This window comes from Pan troglodytes, chromosome 12, assembly GCF_028858775.2.
Source record: "Pan troglodytes isolate AG18354 chromosome 12, NHGRI_mPanTro3-v2.0_pri, whole genome shotgun sequence".
Taxonomy (NCBI): domain Eukaryota; kingdom Metazoa; phylum Chordata; class Mammalia; order Primates; family Hominidae; genus Pan; species Pan troglodytes.
In genome coordinates this window covers 88,159,667-88,184,379 of record NC_072410.2, presented here as the reverse complement: position 1 = coordinate 88,184,379, position 24,713 = coordinate 88,159,667, and the positions used below count along the sequence as shown (strand labels likewise).

Genomic DNA, 24,713 nt, shown 5'->3' with positions numbered 1-24,713 from the left:
AGAGTATAAGTATTTCACTTTTCACTATTGTTTCAATTTATTATAATGCATAAGCATTACTTTCATAATAATAAAACCCATGATGAAAATATATGTAAATATTTCAAATTAAAGTCTAAAATCATTACAAGTATGCTTTTTCTAAACCTTAGTAATCATATTTAGATTTAAAATATGTAAATAAATTGCAATTATTTCCTATATTTGTGGCAAAAACAAGTTATGTTCCATTTTATGCAACAATATTTTCTACACAAATTGGGGTGTATCTATATAAATAATCGTTCATTTTCAAATTTGAGAAGCAATGAAAATTACTCTGAAAAGCCAACTGCATAGTTTAATGTTGGCACTTATCTGTGAATTCCTCACCTAACAATTTTTGCTATATAGCAGGTGCCCAATGCATGTTTTTAAATAAATGATATATTTTGATATAATGAAATTATAGTAGATAATATATAGGTAAGGTATCTTTAACCTTCAGGTCAAGATGAAAACTTAAATGTTAGCCCCTCTTTTTACAGATGAGGAAATGAAGACAGTTTTAAATTGCTAAAGTCTCTGATTGAGTCCCATTAGTGAAGAAAGGCACACAAGTTTTTTGTTTGTCTATTTGTTTGTTTTTCATTTCAAAGGATTTTGTTGATGTGTCTTGGAGGGAAGAATGACCTATTTCTCAGACAAGCTGCATGGCCTCTACAAAATCTAAAATGGTTTGTCTATTAATTTATTGAAAAATAAATTCATACTTTGCTATAAAATGTTTACTGTAAAATATGTTTGAATGCATGTAAAATTTTTATAAAGTAGAAGAAATCCCATAACTTTTTGAGTTATATCACTTATATTCTTTTAGCCCTTTCTTGTGTATGTTTGTGTGATATATATGTACTTTTTTTAATCCAAAGAATTATACTGAACTATCTGGTCTACAGTGTTCTTATTTTACTTACTGAAAATATTTGAACATGTTTGAATTGTATTAAATGTTTTTCTATAATTATATTTTAATAAATCCTTATTATTTCATTTTATTTTATGACTGTAATTTCATTTTATTTTATGACTGTGCTTTCATTTATTTAAACTACCATGGATTTTCCCCTGAACTTTGGAATGCTAAATTTTCTTGGGTATATAATTGGAGTTTTTCAGGATGAATTATCAAAAGAAGTCTTTTCTAAATTACAGAATGCTTCCAGATCCCATGTATTGAAAATATTTTAGATCCAGAGAAGGGGAACGAAGAAAAGTAATATATCTATCAGTGACTGTGATCGTTTTTTACATCCTCCCCAACACTTGCTATTATCTGTCCTTATAATTATAGCCATATGATAGCTTTTTAACAGAGAAGAAGAAAACTATGCCTCTGAATCCTCTGCCCTCATATACTGGTCAATATTGAGTTGTTTTCTACCTTACTAAGCTGATCTCCCATTGGTACCCAAAGATGTGGTCTACCACAGCCAAAATGGTAGATTCAACTGTACTCTTTTTTTTGCATCTGGACATTTTTCTCTTGCAATTTTTTGAGTTCTATTCAACAATAGAATCCAACAATTTTCTGAAAGTTCCATTCAACATCTTGAAAAACTAAAATGTTTCTCATGCTTAGGGTCCAAATATTTAAAAATCTGATTTTCCCATTCTCCCAAGCATTTCAGCTGGAAGTGATATATTCTGCCTTAGAACTTTGGTAGCACTCATTGTTTACCCTCTTCATGCATCACTTTGCATGTTATACCATATACTGTGTCTGTGTCTTGCCCTCTAGATCAGCAGTCCCCAATATTTTTGGCACCAAGGACTGGTTTTGTGAAAGACAACTTTTCCATGGATGGGCAGAAGTGTGGGGAGGGATGGTTTCGGGATGAAACTGTTCCACCTCAGATCATCAGGCGTTAATTAGGTTCTTATAAGGTGCCTGCAACCTAGATCCCTGGCATGCGCAGTTCACAATAGGGTTCTCGCTCCTGTGAGAATCTAATTCCCCCTCTGATCTGACGGGAGGCAGAGTTCAGGTGGTCATGCTCCCTGGCCCACTGCTCACCTCTGGCCATGCGGCTGGCTTCCTAACTCCATAGCCCAGGGGTTGGCGACCCCTGCTCTAGATTGCAAGCGCTATCGTCAGCATGATTTGTGTGGCTACAAGAAAGAAGGAGGTAAACTCTGGATTAAGATTGTAATTTTTTTCTAATTCTCTGAGATAATTTGTACATATTTCTAATTTCTTTTAGTAGTTTTACACAATTAAAATATTAGTACATGGGCTTCTAACCTAGTAATTCATTTTAATGTGAGAATATTTATAACTTTTTGATTAAAAATTCTGAGTCCAAAACTTGTTCAGCAATTGACTACTTACAATACCTTCAGTGAGCATTAATTTTTAAAAAAATCTTTATATATTTAATAGTGTGGAAGACTTTCTAACTCTACCATTTTAATTTATATGGAAGGGTATTGAAGTTTGGCTACCATATTTTCACTTACACAAATTTCTCTTTAACCTCTGAAGAAAGCAGGTGAGACAAAGTATCATCATCTCCTCTTTTGTTTCAGGTAGGTCATAAACATTTTATACCTTCTTGGACATAAGAACATACAGACTCTAGATAAGTCTGTAAGCCAATGGTAGATGGCCACATATAAAATCAGGTTTTTGCCTCAATCTCAGACCTCTAATTTGGCTGCATAATCTTGATTCAGTTCCTAAAGTATCCTGAATTTTGTAAGAAAACAGGATGTTGGCTCTAAGCCATTGCACACCTGTGGAAACGATTAGCCATGAAAGAATGAGAATATATACCATCTGCAGAACTTCTTTCCACCCTCACATTCAGCTGTGCATGGGGCAACTCACTGGAAGGAAGGTGCGGTAGAAAGAGGGAGCTGGTGCAGCTGACTTTGACGTGTGGCTAATCGTTTATACTTTAAAGTCGCTAAGAAGAATAAAGTATCTGCCAGTTGTTTTTCTCTCCCCTTTTCTAACCTCCAGTAACTGAGTCAGAAACTTGGGCAATGTGAAATGTCTGGTCTAACTGCCCATCCTGACCTCATTGCTTCCATGGCAGCAGTGTGATTTGAAAGAAAAAATGCCGTAAATGAGCTAGGTTTCCACAGCCAAAGCTAAGCAGAGAATAGAAACAATTACACAGACAGCTTAGGGAAAGACAGGTAAGGGTTTCTAGATGTATCAGCCAAATAGAAAATTAATTCATGAAAAATTGAAAACATCAATTCGCATCACAGTTCAGTACTTGCTTTGCAGAAGGCTGTAAAAATGATGACCCCAAGTGTTAATGGCAAAGAGATAGAAAGTAACTACATGCCACTTATTTATCCTGCTTGACTCAGACCTCCCAATATCAAACTTTTTGTCCCAATCACCCTCAGCCCCTACTGAGAAAGCCTAGAGCCACAAAACTCTCAATCATTACCTAATCCAAAGTTTTAGGAATTCAGTCTTTGGGCAACCCAGAGAATGATTGTCAGGTGGTTTTCAGCAACTTCTCATCCTCACTTTAATTGCCTCCCCACTCTGTTCATTCCCCCAGGTTCCTTTCCTTTTCTACACTATCCTATCCAGGGGATATATCCTTCCCTGGCCTCTCAAGATTTCATGTTTTTCCTGAACATCTAAGTATACGAATTACCCTATCTGACCCACAATTCACTGCTATTTCTTTTTTTAAAAAAAAACCAGATGTTTATCTTGTAGCTTGTATTAAATATGATAATACAAGAAAAGTTTTAACTCTATACTACAGGTTAAAGTTTTACATTTTAATGGGGATTAAGGTGAAACTGGGATGGGTATCTTCTAAAAGCTTAAACCACTGGAGTTACAACAGTGTGGTAATTTCAGGCACTGTGGAGGGATAATGAGGGACCATTTTGGGGCAGGTGTATCGCTATTGCCTGTTAAGCACACTCCTGCCATTCCATGAATAAAGCTGGATGCCTGTTAAATTCGAGCAGTGTTTTATATTTTTTTGTTCTTATTCTGGAGGTGAAATATGCTGTCATTATTATGTCAGGTATGTTCTTTATACCTTCTTCACCTCTAACATCTTTATTAATCACTTCAATACTGCTTCATGTAAAAGTCTGGCAAGGAATGAATTTATTTTGCTTCTGCTCTACTTAAATTTCTATCCTCTCTTCTTTTGCCCTTCTGAGTTAGTGACCAAAGAAAATCTCCTAAATTCTCCTGCTCATAGAAAATGTGAAAAAGAAAATGGCACCACCAATGGGCTACCCTAGTGGCATTTATTTCTTTCAATAAATGTCATGAAAGACATATTTGGAAGAAAAAGAGCCTGAGCTCTACTTTAAATAGACCTAGGTCTGTTTTATTTCTGTTCTTTACCAATCATAAGAACGTTCCAAGATTCCTGCTCTATCTGGGCCTCAGTTTCATCATTTCTAATTTCTAACTATTTACCTTGCAATGTTATTGCTGGGATTGGAAAAAATGTGTATGGAGTGCTTAATGGTGTAAATACACAGAGTACAGTGAATGATCAGTATTATTTGAAGGTAACTGTAGTAAGTGTGTTAAGTGTTGCAGAGGTGAATTGGGTAGACCTGCTTTCCTCAAATGTTCACAGCCTAGTGGTGATGCTGAGACAACTATGATCCCAAATATCAAGAAAACTCTGAAATTATGGATTGAACTCTGCCTCCCAAATTTACATGAAGTCTTAGTCCCCGATATAATGAAAGATAGGACCTTTAGGAGGTAATTCAGATTAAATGAGATGATAAAGGTAGGGCCCTAATGCAATAGAACTGGCATTCTTATAAAAAGAGAAAGAGACATCTGGGACGAGTACACAGAGAGAAAAGATCATGTGAGGACACAGCAGGATGGCAGTCATTTGCAAGCCAAGAAGAAAAGTCTCAGGAGACACTACTCTACCAAGACTTTGATCTTGGACTTCCAGCCTGCAGAACTATAAGAGAACAGGCAGCTGACTTTAGGAGATTAGAGAAGGGAGATAGATTTTATGCTAGTTAGTTTCTAGATGAAGAAAACCTACATGGAAGCAAGACTTGGAGAATAAGTGAGTGTTGAGCAAAGGCAGATGGGGGACACATTTGAGCCCAAGGAAGAGCCTGCAGGTCCAGTAGGGAGATGGAGGCCCAGGGACAGAGCAGAGTAGCTCAGGGGGCTCTCTTCAGGCGTAGCATTATTTCTTCACTTTGGGAAGTTAAGCATGTAAAAAATAAATTTGATTGTGTGTAGACACAACTTTTTGACATTAAAATAATCATAATGATAGAAAATTGCCTCCTTTCCCAGAAAGGTCTGAAGCAATTGTGCTCTGTAGTAATGTAATTCATTTCATTCATTGTGTTAGAATTCCATGTATAAAGGACATGTTTTGAAAAACAGAATTAGGTGTCATTTGACAATGCTTTCTCTCCCAACCAAGAAAATAACAGAAGTAAATGTTGTTCTCACATATAAGAGCTTTTGAGTCAAACAGATGGAATTAGATTTCTGGTCTCTCAACTTATTAGCTGTTTGCCTTTGACAAAATCCTTAATTGATGTGAACCTGTTTCCTCATCTATAAACATAATAACTCCTACTTTCTACCTTACAGAGCTATGTTTATGAGAACAAAACAATGGTGTGCATGCAAGCAGTTAGTATTGTGCCTGGAATACGATAAGTATTAACTATTATTGTAATCATTATGCTTTGGTACTTATCAGGGAAAAGGATAAAACAGGTTGTTGCCTCTATAGCAGCCATCAAATCAAAGGGGGTGTTATTTGATGAAAACCACTTACTTCCCATTTTTATCCTACCTCCCATCGACATTAATTCCTTTGTTCCTAGAATCAGCATTAGGCATTTATTTTCTGGGCAAAAGCAGTGATGTATCTAGAAGTCCTTTTGAAAAATGCAGATACTTACGAACTAAGTTAAGTTGTTGGCGGTGTTTACCATACAGATTATTTCTTCAGACAGCTAAAATGAAACTCTAAGGAAAAATACATTTTGATAAGATTTAGGATGAAGAGACACATGTATCATACACTCAGGGGAGCAGAGTCTGGTGAAGGGGTTTGGAGCATGGTGCTGGGCAGCCCTGGATAGCTAAGTCAGCATCACAGCCTTGGGGAGAGGGGGGTAAACCAGAGGAGGGGAGCTATGCAGATTGCAGTCATCCATGCATCTCGAAAACAAGGTTGGCCTGGCTTGTCATTTTCCCTGTGGTTTTGCCTCAGTAACTAATTAAATGTAAGTTTATAATAGACTGTTTGTGGTAAAGTATAACACACCTGTCCAAATTCTCACCATTCTTTTGGAGAAACAAGCCAAGCCTCCCTACAGCTTTGCACATGGAATTCTGGGGTTCATGCATTGTTCTCTTGTCAGTACTAGATGAGGAAATCTTCCTGATTAAACTCTTGATCCCCTGAGGAATGTTGCTTATCTTCCAGATATTAACTGATTTAATCCTCATAACAACTTTATGATGGAGAAACTCTTATGTCCATCTCTCAGACAAAAAGGCTGAGACACAGATAAATCAAGCCTATAGAAGTTTGCAAAAGGGATAAGGGGTAAATTCAGGACAGTTTCCTTGTTCTTAACCATTAGACTTCTATCAGCAAGTACTATCAGACACAATAGTACTTGATTTTCCCTCTCCCCTTTTAAAAAAATCTATTTGTACCCCAAGGACAAATTCATGGTGCCATGTTAGTCTAATGCAATACTTCCTTGTGAGCTGTTTTCTTTGCTTCTGGCTGCTACTTTGATTACATTCACTTAGTACAGCAAAGAGGAGCTGGTTGCTGATATTAATCCAGAATTGATAGTATTCTTAAATGAATAATTTTCCAAATATCTCAAACAGTGGCATTTTCTCTGAGCTCTTTAATCTATTATAGTTTTCCTACAAGTAAAATATAAGTAGGGGGAAATATATTAGAAATCCCAGGGATGTCTTATTTCATTTTTTTAAAACTCTGAGATCTTTTCTTTTCAGCTCTTCCTAGAAGAGCTGAAGTTCTCATTTTTCTCCCTAAAATTCAAATGTGTGTGTAATGGCAATGAATATACATATACAAACACACACGACATGTATACATGCATTCATATATACTCCAAAGATCTAAGTTTACTTATTTTTTAAAATTGTTCCTCCAAAAAGCACATATAGCCTAAAAACCTGGAATAGGTCAGTCCTCTTCATCCAGACAGTTCTGCCACTTGTCTTCTCCCTAATGTGCCTTGTTACGTTTCATTGACCTTGGATGAGCCTTAATTACGTGTCAATAGTATGAGGTTTTTTTTTTTCCTGTTAGCCTGATAACTGATTTATGAAAATGTGGAGAAGAAAGTGAGAAATGATGTCAAAACCTGGTGTAAAACATTCTTGATCTAAAAATCTCTCACAAAACATTGTTGCTTTGGGATCATTCTCATCAATTTTTATATCCTTATCCCTAACAAAGCTAGTAGAACATTGCAGATAACAGTACAGCCAAGGACCAACTGGCCCTGGGCCTAGGAGAAGTCCTTAGGCCAACTTGGCCTAGTGATCCAATCTCTCTGTGCCTCAGTTTCTTCATCTGTAGCATGCAGCTAATAATAATAAATACATAAATCTCTACCTTATAGGGAGGCTGTGAATAGCAAATGGATACACACGTAATTAATTTATATGTTATATATGAATATATAAAATGTATATTAATTATATACACCTATAGTTAATATATGCAGATGTGTGTATTTAAATATGGACACACATCTTTTAAGATGCCTTGCACCAAGGACATGTAAGTGCTAAGTTGGTATCTGCTATCATTATTTGTTCACTATTTGTGGCTGCCAATGAGCTTATGATACAGACAGGGAGAGATAGAGAACATATTGCATCGTGATTACATGTGTAGAATCTGAAGTTAGATGGCCTTGGGAAATTTATTTGACCTTTTAGAAGACTATCTGTCACAGTACTAGTATATATTAAAGTTCAATAATTATGATCCTTATTATTATAATTATTAATTCATTATTATTACATCAATTTAAATAGAAATTTCCCAGTATTAGTCTTAATTGTAATATTGAGCCCACATGGAACTGTCCCTAATATAGAATCTACATTCCTATATTGCATATTGCATGTGGTTTGAATCTGACTATTGTAAGTTTCAATATGGTCACAAAAAACTTATTAACACCGTAATAATGAGAAATCAGGCATTACAATGGACTGTTTGTGTCTCTCACAAATTTATATGTTGAAGCCTTAATTCTCAAGGTGATAGTATTAGGAAGTGGGGTCTTTGGGAGCTAGTTATATCATGAGGATGGAGCCCTCACAATTAGGATTAGCACCTTTATAAGAAGAGAAGTTTGTTCCCCTCTCTCGGCTCTCCATCATGTGAGGATATGAGAAGCAGACCATTTGCAAAAGAGGAAGCTGGTCCTCACCACCCATTGAGTTTGCCAGCACCTTGGTCTCAGATTTACCAGTTTTCAGAACTATGAGAAATAAATATTTGTTTTATAAGCCACCCATTCTATGGATATTGTCATAGCAGCCGGCACTGACTAAGATATACATTTACCTAAAAAGTTTCTCTTTGATTATTTTCTGCAATATTTTTATTTTTCTCTGGAAATCCTTGGCTTCTGCCTTGTACTGTGTCTCTTATCGAGTTGGACACACATTATTAGCACAATCAAGTTTCTGTGTAGTAACAGAAGATAGCAGTTCTCTGGAAGAGGATTTCCAATTAATTTCCATGCAGCAAGGCTGCTGCTGCGCTGTCCATCATTGTCAGACACTTCATTCTTCCTACGTGACCAGGAATAACAATGAATGCTTCTAGCAAGAAAACTGCCTGCCAAATCCCGCATCTTTAAAAATGGACTCTAAGCAGACACCACATAATGAGCCTGACCTCATCTCAGATCTCATGAAAGAATCTATTAACCAACCACCAGGATGTTTATTAACTGTTCCTTACTCACACCTTAGTGGAGCATAATATGAGATTTGCTTTCTTTAATTTACTTTTACAAATAAATCAATTACGTTGTTCTGACTTATGCTTTTAAAGGACTCTGGTCTTTACCACTGTCAACTTTTGTACAGTTTAATGATATGGTAGTGTAGGTAACCATCTTAAACCATCTATTTCCTTATATTTAGCTACAGAGAGATACATTGGCTGTTCTCAATACTTCTACTTAAATGAAAAAGGAACATTTTGCATGTCACTCATTTTTTTCAAATCTTCAAACTTCAAAGACAAGTTGGTCTGTAGATTCTTGTTTTTTCTTTTAATTAAAGAGTAACTGTATGAACTTAATATTTTTTAAATGTGGTTATCTTCTAGACTGATGTGGCTTGAATTTGTCTCTTTTATCATATATTACATCATTTAACCAGTTTTGAATAAACAGAATCTAAAAACTAATTCTCTAATGCATAATAAGGTTGAGATTATTTGCATTCACATCTCCCTTAAGATTCAGCTTTTTATTTCCTGCATGACGTTTACCAGACATGCAGACCTTCAGAAGCCTCAATTTTATCATCAGTGAAACAGGAATAATGATAGTACTGTCCCACAGGCTTGTTGTGAGGATGAAAGGGAACGACTCGTTAAGTGCGTTGCAGTTCTACACATACAGTAAGGGCCCAGAACAGGTTTTCTGTCCCTTTTGTTATTATTACCTTAGAAATGTGACATGAGATTCTGACACAAAGGATTAAGATGGTTTTTCAGAGATTTAGAGTCAGAAAATGAAGTATATCATTGATTTTTTTTCCAGGAACCATGTTTAACATAGGGTTCATAAACTAATAAATTCACGCAGGCCTTTGCACTTGCTATGCAGACCTAGGGTAAACGTTCAGGCCTGCAATTAGCTCACCATAGTGGAACTGATATGTATTAGACCTCCTTAGTGAGGAAATCACAATTGAAATTTGTATATATTGACACACTGACAAGAGTCTGGCGCCTGAGGAAAGAGATTCATGGATGGCATGTGCTGATTACAAGAAGAAAAAGAATGACCTCTGACTTCCTGTGTTCGTCTCCAAATATTCTACATAACAAATGATTAGCAGCCTTAGAAATAATCTCAGCCTTTTCTTTAAAATGTCTAAATAGTAAGGAGAATAGAATGTAAATGCCTACATCTCCAGATAAACAAATACTATACACTAGGTGAAAACATAGAATAAATCATTAGATACATAGTGTTATTTAGCTAAGTAGTAACGTAAACCAGATGGCAAACAGGCAGCTGTAGGCTGAAATCAGGCAATAGATATGTTTTTCTAGGCCTACACAGTGTTAGATGGGATAGCAGCTAAAACATTTTAAATTATTTATGAGCATTTGCAAAACACAATATTCTATATAAAATTCATATGTACATATACATGCTTTATTAAAAAATACAAGATACGTATAGGCATACACAAGGGAGCCCTGTGTTGAAAGAACACTTTTTTATTTTGAATATGGTGATACTTACAAGAAGCTATACATGTGACAAAAATAAAACTGTGCGATTGTTTAACAAAATTGCATAAAACATACACCCAAATGAGTGCTTATAAAACTGATGAGGTCTGAATAAGCTCTGTGGATTGCACTAATGTTAATTTTTATCAATGTAATTGTACCAATGTTTTGATAGTGTACTATAGTAATGCCAGCCATTACTATTGGGGAGACTGGGTAAAAGGTGCATAAGACATTTTTGTATATTTCTTACAAAAATAACTTCCTGGAAGTTATAATTATTTCAAAATAAAAAGTAAAAAAATTATATGCAAGTCAAGAGACTCTGGCAACAGATTCCCATGTGGCAGTAATTGTCTAGAGTTACATAGCAAGTGCTACTTTATACAAGGCAAGGAGGAAAGGAAGTGAGAACTTAAAAACAGGAAGGTAAGAAGAAAGGGAGGAAAGAATGAGAGGACTAAGGGAAGAAGAAGAAATATCTATTTCAAAGACATGGAAATGTTTATAACTATATATATCTACATAACATATAGAAAACTGTCTATAAACATTAAATATATAAAAATCTATATATAGAAATAAATATATATGATGTACACACGTATACATTTGAAATATATATGTATATATATTTCCATATATCTGAAATGAAAAATAATTACTTCCAAAGAAGACAGTAAAGAAGGACAAAATAGCATTGACTGGTTGTGCAAAAAAAAGAACACAATATAATGTTAAAATGAATATACTAATATTATTAATGAAACTGAATTATGCATACAGGTAAAAGAATGTGAGATGAATATTATCAGAATTGATATAAAAATCTAGATACTAGCTATTGATAAGACACATATTTAAAACATAAGAACATGAAAATATTGAAAGTTAAATGATGGAAAAATTATTTCAGCAAATCCTAACCAAAATAAAAGCTGCTGGACATATGTTAATATAGATTTTATAGTAACTACATAAAAATTAATGTTTTAGCTCATCAGATGTTATGTGATGTTAAAAATTAAGTTTTAGGTACCTAAATTACTTCAACATATATAAAGCAGATCCTGGAAGCAGAGCAAGATGGCCAAATAGAACCTTCCTCTGATCATCCTCCAGGCAGGAACACCAAATTGAACAATTATCCACACTAGAAAGTACCTTCATAAGAACAAAAAATTAGGTGAATGATCAAAATACCAGCTTGTAATATCATACTTAGAAAAGAGGCATATAAGAGGGTAGGAAGATAGCATTAAATTGCCCCATCCCCTGCAATGGTACGACATGGAGACAGAAACTCTGTGCTTGAGGGAGAAAGAGTGTAGTGACTCTGGGACTTTGCATTGGAACTCAGTGCTGCTGTGGTCACAGGAGAAAGCTACACAGGGCAGCATCCAGCCAGCACTTACAGAGGAAACATTTAGATAAGTCCTAACTAGAGGAGAATCATGCAATCCAGCCGCTGCAACTTGAGTCCCTCCTAGACCTACCACCACGGGCTAAAGCACTCTGGAGTGCTAAGTAAAGTTGAAAGGCAGCCTAGGCCACATGGACGGCAATTCCTGGGCAAGTCTTGGTGCTGTGCTGGGTTTGGAGCCGGTGGACTTGGGGTGCAGGTAACCCAGAGAGACACCGGCTGGGGCAGCCAAGGGAGTGCTTGTGTCACCCCTCCCCCAACCTAAGGCATCATAGCTTGCCGCTCCTAGAGAGACTCCTTTCTTCCCCTCCAGGAAAGGAGAGAAGAGAGTAAAAAGGACTTTGTCTTGCAACTTGGATAAGAGCTCAGCCACAGTAAGATGAAGCACCAAGCAGAGTTCTGAAACCCCCATTCCAGGCCCTAGCTCCCACACAGTATCATTAGGCACACCCAGGGTCAAAAGGGAACCTGCTGCCCTGAAGTGAAGAACCTAGTCCTGGCAGGATTAATCACTTGTTGGTGAAAGAATCCTTAGGCCTTGAATTAACATCAGTGGTAGCCAGACAGTACTCATCACAGACCTTAGGTGACCTAGTACTGTGCGGGCTTCAGGTGTGACCCAGCACATTCCCAGCTGTGGTGACCACAGAGAGAGATGTGTTTTGCTTGAGGACAGAAAAGAGAAGAGTAAAAAGGATTTTATCTTCCAACTTGGGTGCCAGCTCAGCCACAGTAAAATAAGGCACCAAGTAGATCCCTAAACTTATCAACCCCAGGGTCTAGTTCCTAAACAGCATTTCTAGGTCCACCCTGGGCCAGAAGGAAGCTCCCTCCCTGAAGGTAAAGACACTTGCCTGGCTGCATTCACCACCTGCTGACTACAGAGCCCGTGGGCCTTGAATAAACATAGGCAGTAGACAGACAATAGTCACCACAGGACTTGGTGAGACCCAGTACTAGGCTGGCTTCAGATCTTACCCAGCACTTCTTAGTGTGCTGGCCATGGGCACTTGTCTTACCTGTTCCCCAACTCCAGGAAGCTCAGCACAGAGAGAGGGAAACACTCCTTGTTTGAAGGAAAATGAGGAAAGAGAATAAGAGACTCTGCTGATAATCCTGGTAAGGCTCTGTATTAGTTCTCACACTGCTAATAAAGACATACCTGAGACAGGGTAATTTATAAAGGAAAGAGGTTTAATGGACTCACAGTTGCACATGGCTGAGGAGGCCTCACAATCATGGTGGAAGGCAAATGAGGAACAAAGTCATGTCTTACATGGTGACAGGCAAGGCAGTGTGTGCAGGGGAACCCCCCTTTATAAAACCATCAGATGTCATGAAACTTATTCCCTATCATGAGAACAGCAGGGGAAATACCTGCCCCCATGATTCACTTACCTCCTACTGGGTCTCTCCCACAACAGGGAATTATGGGAGCTACAATTCAAGATGAGATTTGGGTGGGGGCATAGTCAAACCATATCAGGCTACCAGATCTTACCCAAGAACATGAAGGTGGTACCTCTACAAGTCTGCAACAGTCACAGCATTACCGGGCTTCAGTGCCTTCTAATACAGATACTATGGCAGTGAACAAAGACTTAGATTACAACCCTCAATTCCCTTTTAATACTTAGGAAACCTTCATGGGAAGGATGGGTACAAATAAGCTCAGACTGAGAAGAATACAATAAATACCCAAACTTTCAATGCCCACACATCAACGAACATCCATAAGATCATCCAGGAAAACATGACCTCATCAAATGAACTAAATTAGGCACAAGAGAACAACCCCAGGGTGACAGAGACATGTAACCTTTCAGATAGAGAGTTCAAAATAGCAGTTTTGAGGGAACTCAATGAAATTCAAGATAACAGTGAGAAGAAATGCCGAAACTTATCAGATAAATTTAATGGAGTTTTTAATAGTTTAACAAAACCAAGAAGAAATTCTAGAGCTGGAGAATGCATCAGAGCCTCTCAACAGCAGAACTGACCAAACAGAAGAATTAATGAGCTTGAAGACAGGCTATTGGAAAATATATAGTTAGGGAGGAGAAAATTTAAGGAACATTTTAAAAAAATAAAACATGCCAACAAGACCTAGAAAATTGCCTCAGCAAGTCAAATCTAAGAGTTATTGGCTGTAAAGAAGTCATACAGAATGAGACTAGGGTAAAAATTTAATTCAATAAGTTAATAAGAGAGAACTTTTGAAACTTAGAGGAAAATACCAATACTCAAGTACAAGAAGGTCATAGAAAACCAACCAGATTTAACCCCAATAAGACTACCTCAAGGCATTTAATAATCAAACTCCCAAAGGGCAAGAATAAAGAAAGTACCCTAAAAGCAGCAAGAGAAAAGAAACAAAGGAGCAAGTGAGCTTCCATACATGCAAAGGAGCTCCAATACACCTGGCAGCAGACTTTTTAGTGGAAATTTTACCTGCCAGGAGAGAGTGGCATGTCATATTTAAAACACTAGACTTAATCTGCAGCACAGACCAAATGGACTTCATAGATATTTACAGAAGATTTCATCCAATGGCTGCAAAATACACATTCCTTTCCTCAGTGCATGGAACATTCTCAAGGACAGACAATACGTTAGACCACAAAACAAGTCTTAAAAATTCAAAAAAAAAATTGTATCAAGTATATTATCTGACCACAATGAAATAGAACTAGTTATCAATATCAAGAGGAACTTTGGAAACTACACAAACATATGGAAATTAAACAACATTCTCCTGAATGACCAGTGGGTCAATGAAGAAATTAAGAAGGAAATTGAAAAATAATATTGAAACAAATGAAAATGGAAACCCAACATACCAAAAATTATGAAATACTGCAAAGGCAGTACTAAGAGGAAAGTTTATAGCAATAATCACCTATATCAAACAAGTAGAAAAATTTCAAATAAATAACCTAAAGTTTAATCTTAAAAAACTAGAAAAGCAAGAGCAAAGCAAACCCAAAATTAGTAGAAGAAAAGAAATAATAAAGATCGAGCAGAAATAAATAAAATTGAATGAAGAAAACAATTCAAAATAAAAAAGATCTTTAACTTGACTAAGAGAAAAAGAAAAACCCACATAAGATCAGAGATGAAAAAAGAAGACATTGCAACTGATACTGGAAAACCTATAAGAAATGGATAAATTCCTAGATACATAAAACTCAACAAGATTGAATCATGAAGAATCAAAGAATCTGAATTGACTAATAAAAGGTAATAAGGTCAAAGACAATAAAAAGTATGCCAGCAGCAGGACTCAGTGGCTCATGGCTGTAATCCCAGAACTTTCGGAGGTCGAGGTAGGTGGGTCATTTGAGGCCAGGAGTTTAAGACCAGCCTGGCCCAAATGGCGAAACCCTGTCTCTACTAAAAATAAAAAAATTTGGGAGGCTGAGGCAGGAGAACCGCTTAAAACCCAGGGGGCGGAGGTTACAGTGAGCTGAGGTTGTACCACTGCCCTCCAGCCTGGGCCACAGAGTGAGACTTGGTCTCAAAAAAATTAAAAACAAAAATAAAAAATTAAAAAATTAACAAGTCCTGGTGGCTCACACCTGTAATCCCAGCTACTCAGGAGGCTGAGGCAGGAGAATCACTTGAACCCAGGAGGTGGAGGCAGAGGCTGCAGTGAGCCAAGATCATGCCACTGCACTCTAGCCTAGGCAATAGAGTGAGACTCTGTCTCAAAAAAAGAAAAATGTCTCCCAGCAAAGAAAAGCCTGGGACCCTGTGGCTTCACTGCTGAATTTTACCAAATATTTAAAGAACCAATATCAATCCTACCCAAACTTTTCCAAAAGATAGAGGAGGGAATCCTTCTAAACTCATTCTATGAGGCTAGTATTACTCTGATACAAAAATGAGATAATGACACACTGAAACAAGAAAACTAAAAACCAGTATCTCTGATGAATACTGATGCAAAAATTGCCAAGAAAATACTAGGAAACTGAATTCAACAACACCTTTAAAAGATCATCCATCATGACAAAGTGGGATTTATCCCAGGGATATAAGGATGGTTCAATGCATGCAAATCTCTCAATATGATACATCACATCAACAGAATGAAGGACAAAAACCATGTGATCATTACAGTTGATGCTGAAAAAACATTTGGTAAAATTCAATAACACTTCATGATGATAACCTTCAAAAATGGATTTAGAAGGAGCATGTCTCAACACAGTAAAAGCTGTATACATCAGACTCACAGATAGTATCATTCTAAATGGCAAAAAACTGAAAGCCTTTCTTTTAAGATCTGGAAAAAGACATAGATGCCCACTTTCTTCACTGTTACTCAACATAGTACTGTAAGTCCTATCTAGACAAGAGAAAGAAAAAAAAGGGATCCAAATTGGAAAGGAAGAAGTGAAATTATCCTTTTTTTTGCAGATGATATGATCATATATTTGGAAAAACCTAAAGACTCCACCAGAAAACTATCAGAACAAATAAATTTAGTAAAGTTGCACGATACAATATCAACATAAAAGGTAACATATCTGTATGACAACAGTGAACAATCTGGAAAAGAAATCAAGTAAGCCTATTTACAGTAGTTATGAATACAATAAATATGTAAAAATAAACTTCAACCAAAAAAGTTATAAACCTCTACGATGAAAACTATGAAACATTGATGCAAGGAATTAAAGAGAACACCACAAACTGAAAGGATATTCCACACTTGTGGATTGGAAGAATCAATATTGTTAAAATTCCCATACTACCCAAATCAATCTACAGATTCAATGCAGGATATGAAATCAAATCCCTATCACAATATCAATGGCATTCTTCACAGAAATAGAAAAAATAATCTTAAAATTTATATGGAACCACAAAAGACCCAGAATAGGCAAAGCAATCCTGAGCAAAAAGAACAAAACTGGAGAAATCATATTATCTCACTTCAAATTATACTACAGAGTTCTGCTAAACCAAACAGCATGGTACTGGCATAAACAGACACACAGACCAATGGAACTGAATAGACAATACAGAAATAAATCTACCCATCTACAGTGAACTTATTTTCGACAATAGTGCCAAGAACATACATTGGAGAAAGCACAGTCCTCAATAGTTGGTGCTGGGGAAACTGGGTATCCATATGCAGAAGAATGACACTGCACTTCTGTTGCTTGCCATAGACAAAAATCACATCAAAATGGATTAAAGACTTAAATCTAATAATTCAGCCTATGAAACTTCTAAAAGAAGTAATTGAAGAAACTCATCAAAACATTGCACTTGGCAAAGGTTTCTTGAATATTACACCACAAGCACAGGCAACCAAAGCAAAAATTAACTAATGCTATTTTTTTTTTTTTTTTTGGTAGGGCATGAAGTTTCGCTCTTGTCACCCAGGCTGGAGTACAATGACATGATCTCGGCTCACTGCAACCTCCGCCTCTTGGGTTCAAGCGATTCTCTCAGCCTCCTGAGTAGCTAGGATTACAGGCACCCACCATCACGCCCAGCTAATTTTTGTATTTTTAGTAGAGATGGGGTCTCACCATGTTGGCCAGGCTGGTCTCAAGCTCCTGACCTCAGGTGATCCACCCGCCTCGGCCTCCCAAAGTGCTGGGATTACAGGAGTGAGTCACAGTGCCCAGCCAACAAATGTTATTACATGAAGTTAAAACCTTTCTGCACAACAAAGGAAACAATCAACAAAGTGAAGAGACAACCCACGGAATAGGGGAACATATTTGCAAACTATTCCTCTGACAAGAGATTAATAGCAAGAATATATAAGGAACTCAAATAATTCAATAGGAAAAAAATCTAATAATTTGATTTTTAAGTGGGTAAAAATTGAAATAGACATTTCTCAAAATAAGACATACAAATAGCAAACAGGTATCTGAAAAAGTGCTCAACATTACTGGTCATCAGAGAAATGTAACTCAAAATTACAAGAGATATTATCTTACCCCAATTAAAATGGTTCTTATTGAAAAGACAGGCAATAAAAAATACTGGTGAGGATGTGGATAAAAGGGTACATTTCTCCACTGTTGGTGGGAATGCAAGTTAGTACTACCACTATGGAGAACACTTTTGAGGTTCCTCCAAAACTAAAACTAGAGCTACCATATGGTTCAACAATCCCACTGCTAGTTATATAACCAAAAGAAAGGAAATCAGTTGATCAAAGAGATATCTGCACTCCTATGTTTATTGCAGCACTATTCAGAATAGCCAAAATTGGCTATTCTAGACATTTTAAGTAACCTAAGTGTCTATTAACAGAACAATGGATAAAGAAAATGTGGTACATATACACAATGGAGTAAAACTCAGCCATAAAAAAGAATGAGATCCTGTCATTTGCAGCAACATGGATGGTACTTGAGGTCATTATGTTAAGTGAGATAAGCCGGGCACAGAAAGACAAACATTGCATATTCTCAATCATTTGGGGGAGTTACAAATGAAAAATTGAACTCATGGAGACAGTAGAATGATGTTTCTCAGAGGCTAGGAAGGGTAGTAGGGATTGAGGTGGGTGGGCAAGTGGGGATAGTTAATGGGTACAAAAACATAGATAGAATGAACATGATCTAGTATTTGATAGCACTACAGGGTGACTACAGGAAAAATTAATCTTTTGCACATTTTTAAATAATTGAGGGTATAATTAGAAAGTGTGTAACACAGATAAATGATAAATGTTTGAAGTGATGTATACTCCACTTTCCCTGATGTGATTATTACTCGCTGTATGCTTGTATCCTTAATATAACTCATGTACCCCACAAATATATGCACCCACTATGTACCCATAAAAATTAGAAATAATTTTTTAAAAAAGAAAAAATATATAAAGCAAATTTGATAAAAATCAGGATAAAACTCACAAATCCCCTGTCAGACTGGAAGTTTTTAGCATGCGTGTTTTTCTAAGTGATAAATCAAATAGACAAAAATGAAAAAAAAAGAGAACATTAGAACAACATAACAAAAGTCTGCTTTAATGCACATATATGAAACCTATACCCAGCAAGTAAAGAGTACACATTTAAAAAAAAAATACCATAGTGAGAGAAGAGAGAGATCCTCTCATATTGTATTATACTCAGTACCTGTTTTAAGAAAAAAACAAGGAAGTGAAATCAAAGACAGGCAGCCCAGTGTCAGGCCCAAAACCAGGCCTGGGCCTGCCTGGCCTAAACCCAGTAGTTAAAAATCAACTCATAACCTAGAAACCAATGTTATTCGTAGATTCCGGACATTGTATAGAAGAACACTGTGAAACTCCCTGCCCTGTTCTGTTTCTGACCACTGGTGCATGCAGCCCCTGTCACGTATTCCTTGCTTGCTGAAATCAATCACAACCCTTTCATGTGAAATCCTTAGTGTTGTGAGCCCTTAAAAGGGACAGAAATTGTGCACTTGGGGTGCTTGGATTTTAAGGCAGCAGCTTGCCGATCCTCCCAGCTGAATAAAGCCCTTCCTTCTACAACTTGGTGTCTGAGAGGTTTTGTCTGCGGCTCGTCCTGCTACATTTCTTGGTCCCCTGACCGGGAATCGAGGTAACTGAGGGATGGCCGAGGCAGCCCCTTAGGCAGCTTAGGCCTGCCCTGTGGAGCATCCCTGCAGGGGACTCTGGCCAGCCTGAGTGATGCGATCCAAAGAGCACTCCTGGGTAGGAAATTGCCTGGGTGGAACGCCTCACCAGAACAGCACGTAGCAGGCCCCCGTGGAGGATTAACACAGTGGCTGAACACCGGGAAGGAACTGGCACTTGGAGTCCGGACATCTGAAACTTGGTAAGACTCGTCTTTGGAACTTGCCCTACTCCATCTGAGTGGAAGCGTGGCCTGATCACCCACTGTGTGCCTGTATTGGCACTTTTGTTCTGGTTTTGACTTGACTTGACTTGGTAAGACTAGTCTTTGGAACTTGCCCCACTCCATCTGAGTGGAAGTGTGGCCTGATCACCCACGACGTGCCTGCATTGGCACTTTTGTTCTAAACAAGAAAATATGGACAGGATATTTATCTAAATAAAATTACTAAATATTTTGATACTTTATTCCAGTAAATATGGATGCTTAGATAAAAGGGATCATACACAACAGCAACATAATCTTTCCAAAATCACTAAAAGAAAATAAAAAGTTTTATAATCATGTTTTAAATGGCATAAAGAAGTAAATTTTCCATGTTCACAGACTGAAAGTGCTAAATCTAGTAAAGATGTTAATTGTTTCTAAATGTATTCATAAAGTTAATGCACTGCCAATAACATCATATTTTGCCAAAAATTATATTTATTCTAAAATATATGTAGAAGAGAAATAAGTAATGAAGAATCAAATTATTTTTGATAAATGAGATGGGTAGGTATGGGTATGTATGCCATACCAGCTATTAAGATCTACTATATCTTTATTATAGCTAAAATACTGTGATATTGACACAGGCATAGGCAAGTAGAGCAAGGGAAACCTGACACATATAAGTGCTGGTATCACACATCAATGAGCAAAATATTAACTCATAAATGGCATTTTGTTTTAGTTAGCCTTATGAAAAAAATGAAATTAGATTCTTCCTCTAAACTACATACAAAAATAAATTCTAGCAAATTAAAAATGAATACAGGAATATCTATATGAACTCAGAGTAGTAAAGTCTATCTTCATCAATATACACAAAGAATAAACAATAAATGTAATTATATCGGTAAATAAGTGTTGATATGTTCATACAATGGAATATTATACAGCAACAAATAGAAATGGATCTGTTACTGGTATCAATATGGATGAATCTTGCAGACATACTTTTGAATGGAAAAACCATTGATAAATGAATACATATAGTACATCATGTACGTTAATTTTAACATATGAAAAGCAATTATATTTGATTTTAAAGATACACAATTATATAATAATTACTTGCAGAAGTGCATGAAACTACTAAGAAGCAAATCAATATAATGAATATGTCTGAGAACAGGTAGGTAGGGTGCATAAGAAGAAAAGGTTAGGTATTCAGGAATCTCCAACAGCCTTTGCAATGTTTTACTTCTAAAACTGAATGATGGGTACATAGATATTTACTTCGGTATAGTTTATATCTTCTAGTATATCTGCAATATTTTACAATGAATTTTAAAATAACAGTAACACACACAAGGCTTCTACTCTCCAATCTACCACTGACCCACTATTCCCCACTATGATACAGTTTGAATGAGCAAGCTTAGACTGTTGCGTTTACCTAGAATAGTACTAAAGAGGAAACAAATACTTATTTTAAAAAATTACAGGCATGCAATGTGAAATAAGTACATCATGAATGAGGGGGTATCTGGGTATCTGTCCCCTCAAGCATGTATCCATTGAATTGCAAACCATCAAATTATATTCTTTAAGTTACTTTAAAATGTACATGTTATTACTGACTATAATCACCCCGTTGTGCTATGCAACAGTAAGCCTTATTTATCCAATTTTTTAATTTTTATTTATTTATTTATTTATTTATTTATTTATTTATTTATTTGAGATGGAGTCTCGCTCTGTTGCCCAGGCTGGAGTGCAGTGGTGCGATCTCAGCGCACTGCAAGCTCCGCCTCCCAGGTTCACACCATTCTCCTGCCTCAGCCTCCCGAGTAGCTGGGACTACAGGCACCTGCCACCAAGCCCAGCTAATTTTTTTGTATTTTTAGTGGAGACAGGGATTCACCGTGTTAGCCAGGATGGTCTTGATCTCCTGACCTTGCGATCCGCTCGCCTCGGCCTCCCAAAGTGCTGGGATTACAGGTGTGAACCAAGCCACCGCGCCCGGCCCGTTTCTATTTTTGTACCCATTAAATATCCCATCTCTCCCCAATCCCCCCACTAGGTTGTTGGAAAGACAAAACAGTGAAACCATTTGTTTGGGTTGGGTTATGAATAAAAATGAAACTAGGCTGTTGCAAAGGATAGTCAAATTCACCAAAAAAAAAAAAAAAAGTTTATTTTTTAATAGCAACCTAAAACACTCATTCACTTTAGCTGCTAGCACCCTGTAGGTACTTAAGTTTATGAACACTAATCAATACTAGTACAGAGAAGACACTGTATAGATATTTTTAGTATTATAATAATTAACACAATATAATTTTCCACATCTTAGGCTTAGAAAGTTATCTTATCGTTATACAAGACCTGTATAAAAGTAGATGAATGAATGAAGAGATCTATGAAACTGAAGATCAGACATACAGTTTGTAATTCTTCTAAGCTGCTTTGAACCCCTTTGTAATGAAAGAACTGCTACTGCTCAAGAAATTGTAATCATTTTTGCTTATAATTAACATCACTTTATTAATAATTGTTATATTTCAAATTTATTCTCTTGGCTTGGAAAATTAGCAACAGTGTTGAATAAATTAGGATAATATTAAAAGAAACTATATTTAAAGCAAGCAAAACTTTAGTGGACAGATAAGATTGTACTCATTATAAAGTATATTTACCATGGAGAAGCTGCATCTCCTGTGAGACACCAGAGAAGAGATTTTGATAACCAGATGGCTTTTGCAGCCTGAGAAGTATGCACATTGGCTAGCTACTTGACTCAATTGTTTTGCTTGCATTTTGTGGCATAGCTTTTTCTCAGCTGCGGGCAACAGTTGAATGGACATTAAAATCTCAGAGTTAAAATATAGCTATAGTTTCTTTGAACAAACCTTTCTACCAATGAGAGATGTTGCCTTACAGGTGGTCTTCAAATCTCTACTTGAACATTCTGTTGACCAAGAACTCACTGTCTCTGAGATGGATTGTTTCATTGCTGAAGTGCTTAATTGTTAGATAATCTACCCTTATATGTCTTTCTGTAACTTTCATTCATTGGACCTAGGCCTGTTCCTTTCTGTAAAAACTAAATAGTAATTTTTACAGGTCAGGTGAACAAACATTTGGGGAGCAGCTGCTATCAAGTTAAAGATTAAGACATGATTTATATACTTATGGATTTTCAACTATTTAGTGCAGAAAGACATTTACATGAACATTTACACATATAGGTATTCCTATTGCCACAACCTGTTTACTGTTGACAAAAAGGTGAATGCATTTCAAGTAGGAAATTACAGAGCTCGTTAACCATGCATCATAAGTAAGGCGGCAAATATCTAATCTTCATCAGTAAGAGTCCCAACTCTTACTAACTGCAACTTTGATAAATGGATATTGCTAAGAATGTGTGTTGGTTGTACTACTGTTCAAGGTGGCTAAGTCCATATATTTCTTTCACTTCTCACTCCAGATTTTGTGAAATGACACCTAAGTTGTATAAAAAGATGTGAATTAATTACTGCTCTCATAATGAGAGAAGTTTCATGAGTGGCTTAAAGACTTTCAAACATGCATGAATATTTGGAGTATAAAGAATAGCAGATGATTCTAGTAGCAAAGTAGAAATGTAAAGAGGAGGAAACTCTAGTAGAAATAAAAAGTGTTCTTCCCCCACCCACCAGAGCCTTAGTGGGCCTTCAAGATCAGAGACCAGGAGTAGGCTACAAAACAGAGTCATTCATTTATGCTTTTATTCATAATATCAAAAGCAGATTACCACATGCTTTCATCCTCCACCTTTAGAGCATCTAACACCAAGATGAAGACTAGAGATGTGCCGCTTAAAGAAGTTGAAAAATTTATTTATGGTGGGCAAGGACTCAGAGTCAACATCTTATCTTGGCACAAGACAGGAGGTTTGGTGGTTGTAGGAGACCTGTATTCTTTCCACACATGCAAGTGAGAATGAAGTCTTCCACTTGACATACCTCTAACTCTGATATAAAACTCAGTAAGTTTTGGCCAGGTGCAGTGGCTTGCGCCTGTAATCCCAGCACTTTGGGAAGCTGAGGCGGACAGATAAAGAGGTCAGGAGTTCAAGACCAGCCTGGCCAACATGGTGAAACCACATCTCTACTAAAAATACAAAAATTAGCCAGGCATGGTGGTGGGGCACCTGTAATCCCAGCTACTCGGAAGGCTGAGGCAGGAGAATCACTTGAAACTGGAAGACAGAGGTTGCACTGAGCCGAGATCACTGCCACTGCACTCCAGTCTGGGCAACAAGAGCGAAACTCCATCTCCAAAAAAAAAAGTAAAAAAAAAAAAAAAGTAATAAATAAATAAATAAAATAAAACTCAGTAAGTTTTTCTACACAGAGCAACAAAGACACCTATACAAAGTCATAGAAGATCAAGGTCAATAACTAATATTTAACACATATTCATTCACAGATATGAATTGAGAACAAAATAGCACCAGAAATTTTCAAGAAGTGAAGAACAAATGTAGAGAAGCATAATGATAACAAATAGAAAAAAAAAGATGCCCCAAAAAACAGAACTCAAGGAACAGAAAATTGTATTTTGAATTTCCTTAGAGATTCCAGAAGATTCTGCAGTAAATAAAACAAGATCAAGCTTATGTTTTAAAAAATTATCAGAGAATTAGAAAATGTTACTGGAAAGAAAACCATTTAAAAAGTGTTAGAAAATAAAAGAAAAAAAAGTCTCAAAAGATAGAGCAAAAAAGTCAAAAAAAATGAGAAAACTCTGAGAGAAACATCAAAGAGAAACATCGAGATAGAGAGGCTAGAATTCCATCATGTGACTAATGCGAACTTTGGAAAGATCAGAAAAAATAGAGACAAGAAACTAGTCAAAAAACTAATTGACATTATTTCACAACATTTAACAACAAATATC

General features: G+C 36.5%; 2 long non-coding RNA genes across 6 annotated transcripts in view; one reads left to right on the top strand and one right to left on the bottom strand.

Annotated features, from left to right (window-relative positions):
* The window catches only part of LOC104004936 (uncharacterized), a 171,214-nt gene that overhangs the window by 92,146 nt on the left and 54,355 nt on the right, over nt 1-24,713 (bottom strand). The gene's annotated exons all lie outside the window — the stretch shown is intronic.
* LOC134807823 (uncharacterized) overlaps nt 19,268-24,713 on the top strand; it is a 47,389-nt gene continuing 41,943 nt past the window's right edge. The window contains exon 1 of the long non-coding RNA XR_010149157.1: nt 19,268-19,760. This is a non-coding gene — a long non-coding RNA (uncharacterized LOC134807823). The remainder of the gene's footprint in view (nt 19,761-24,713) is intronic.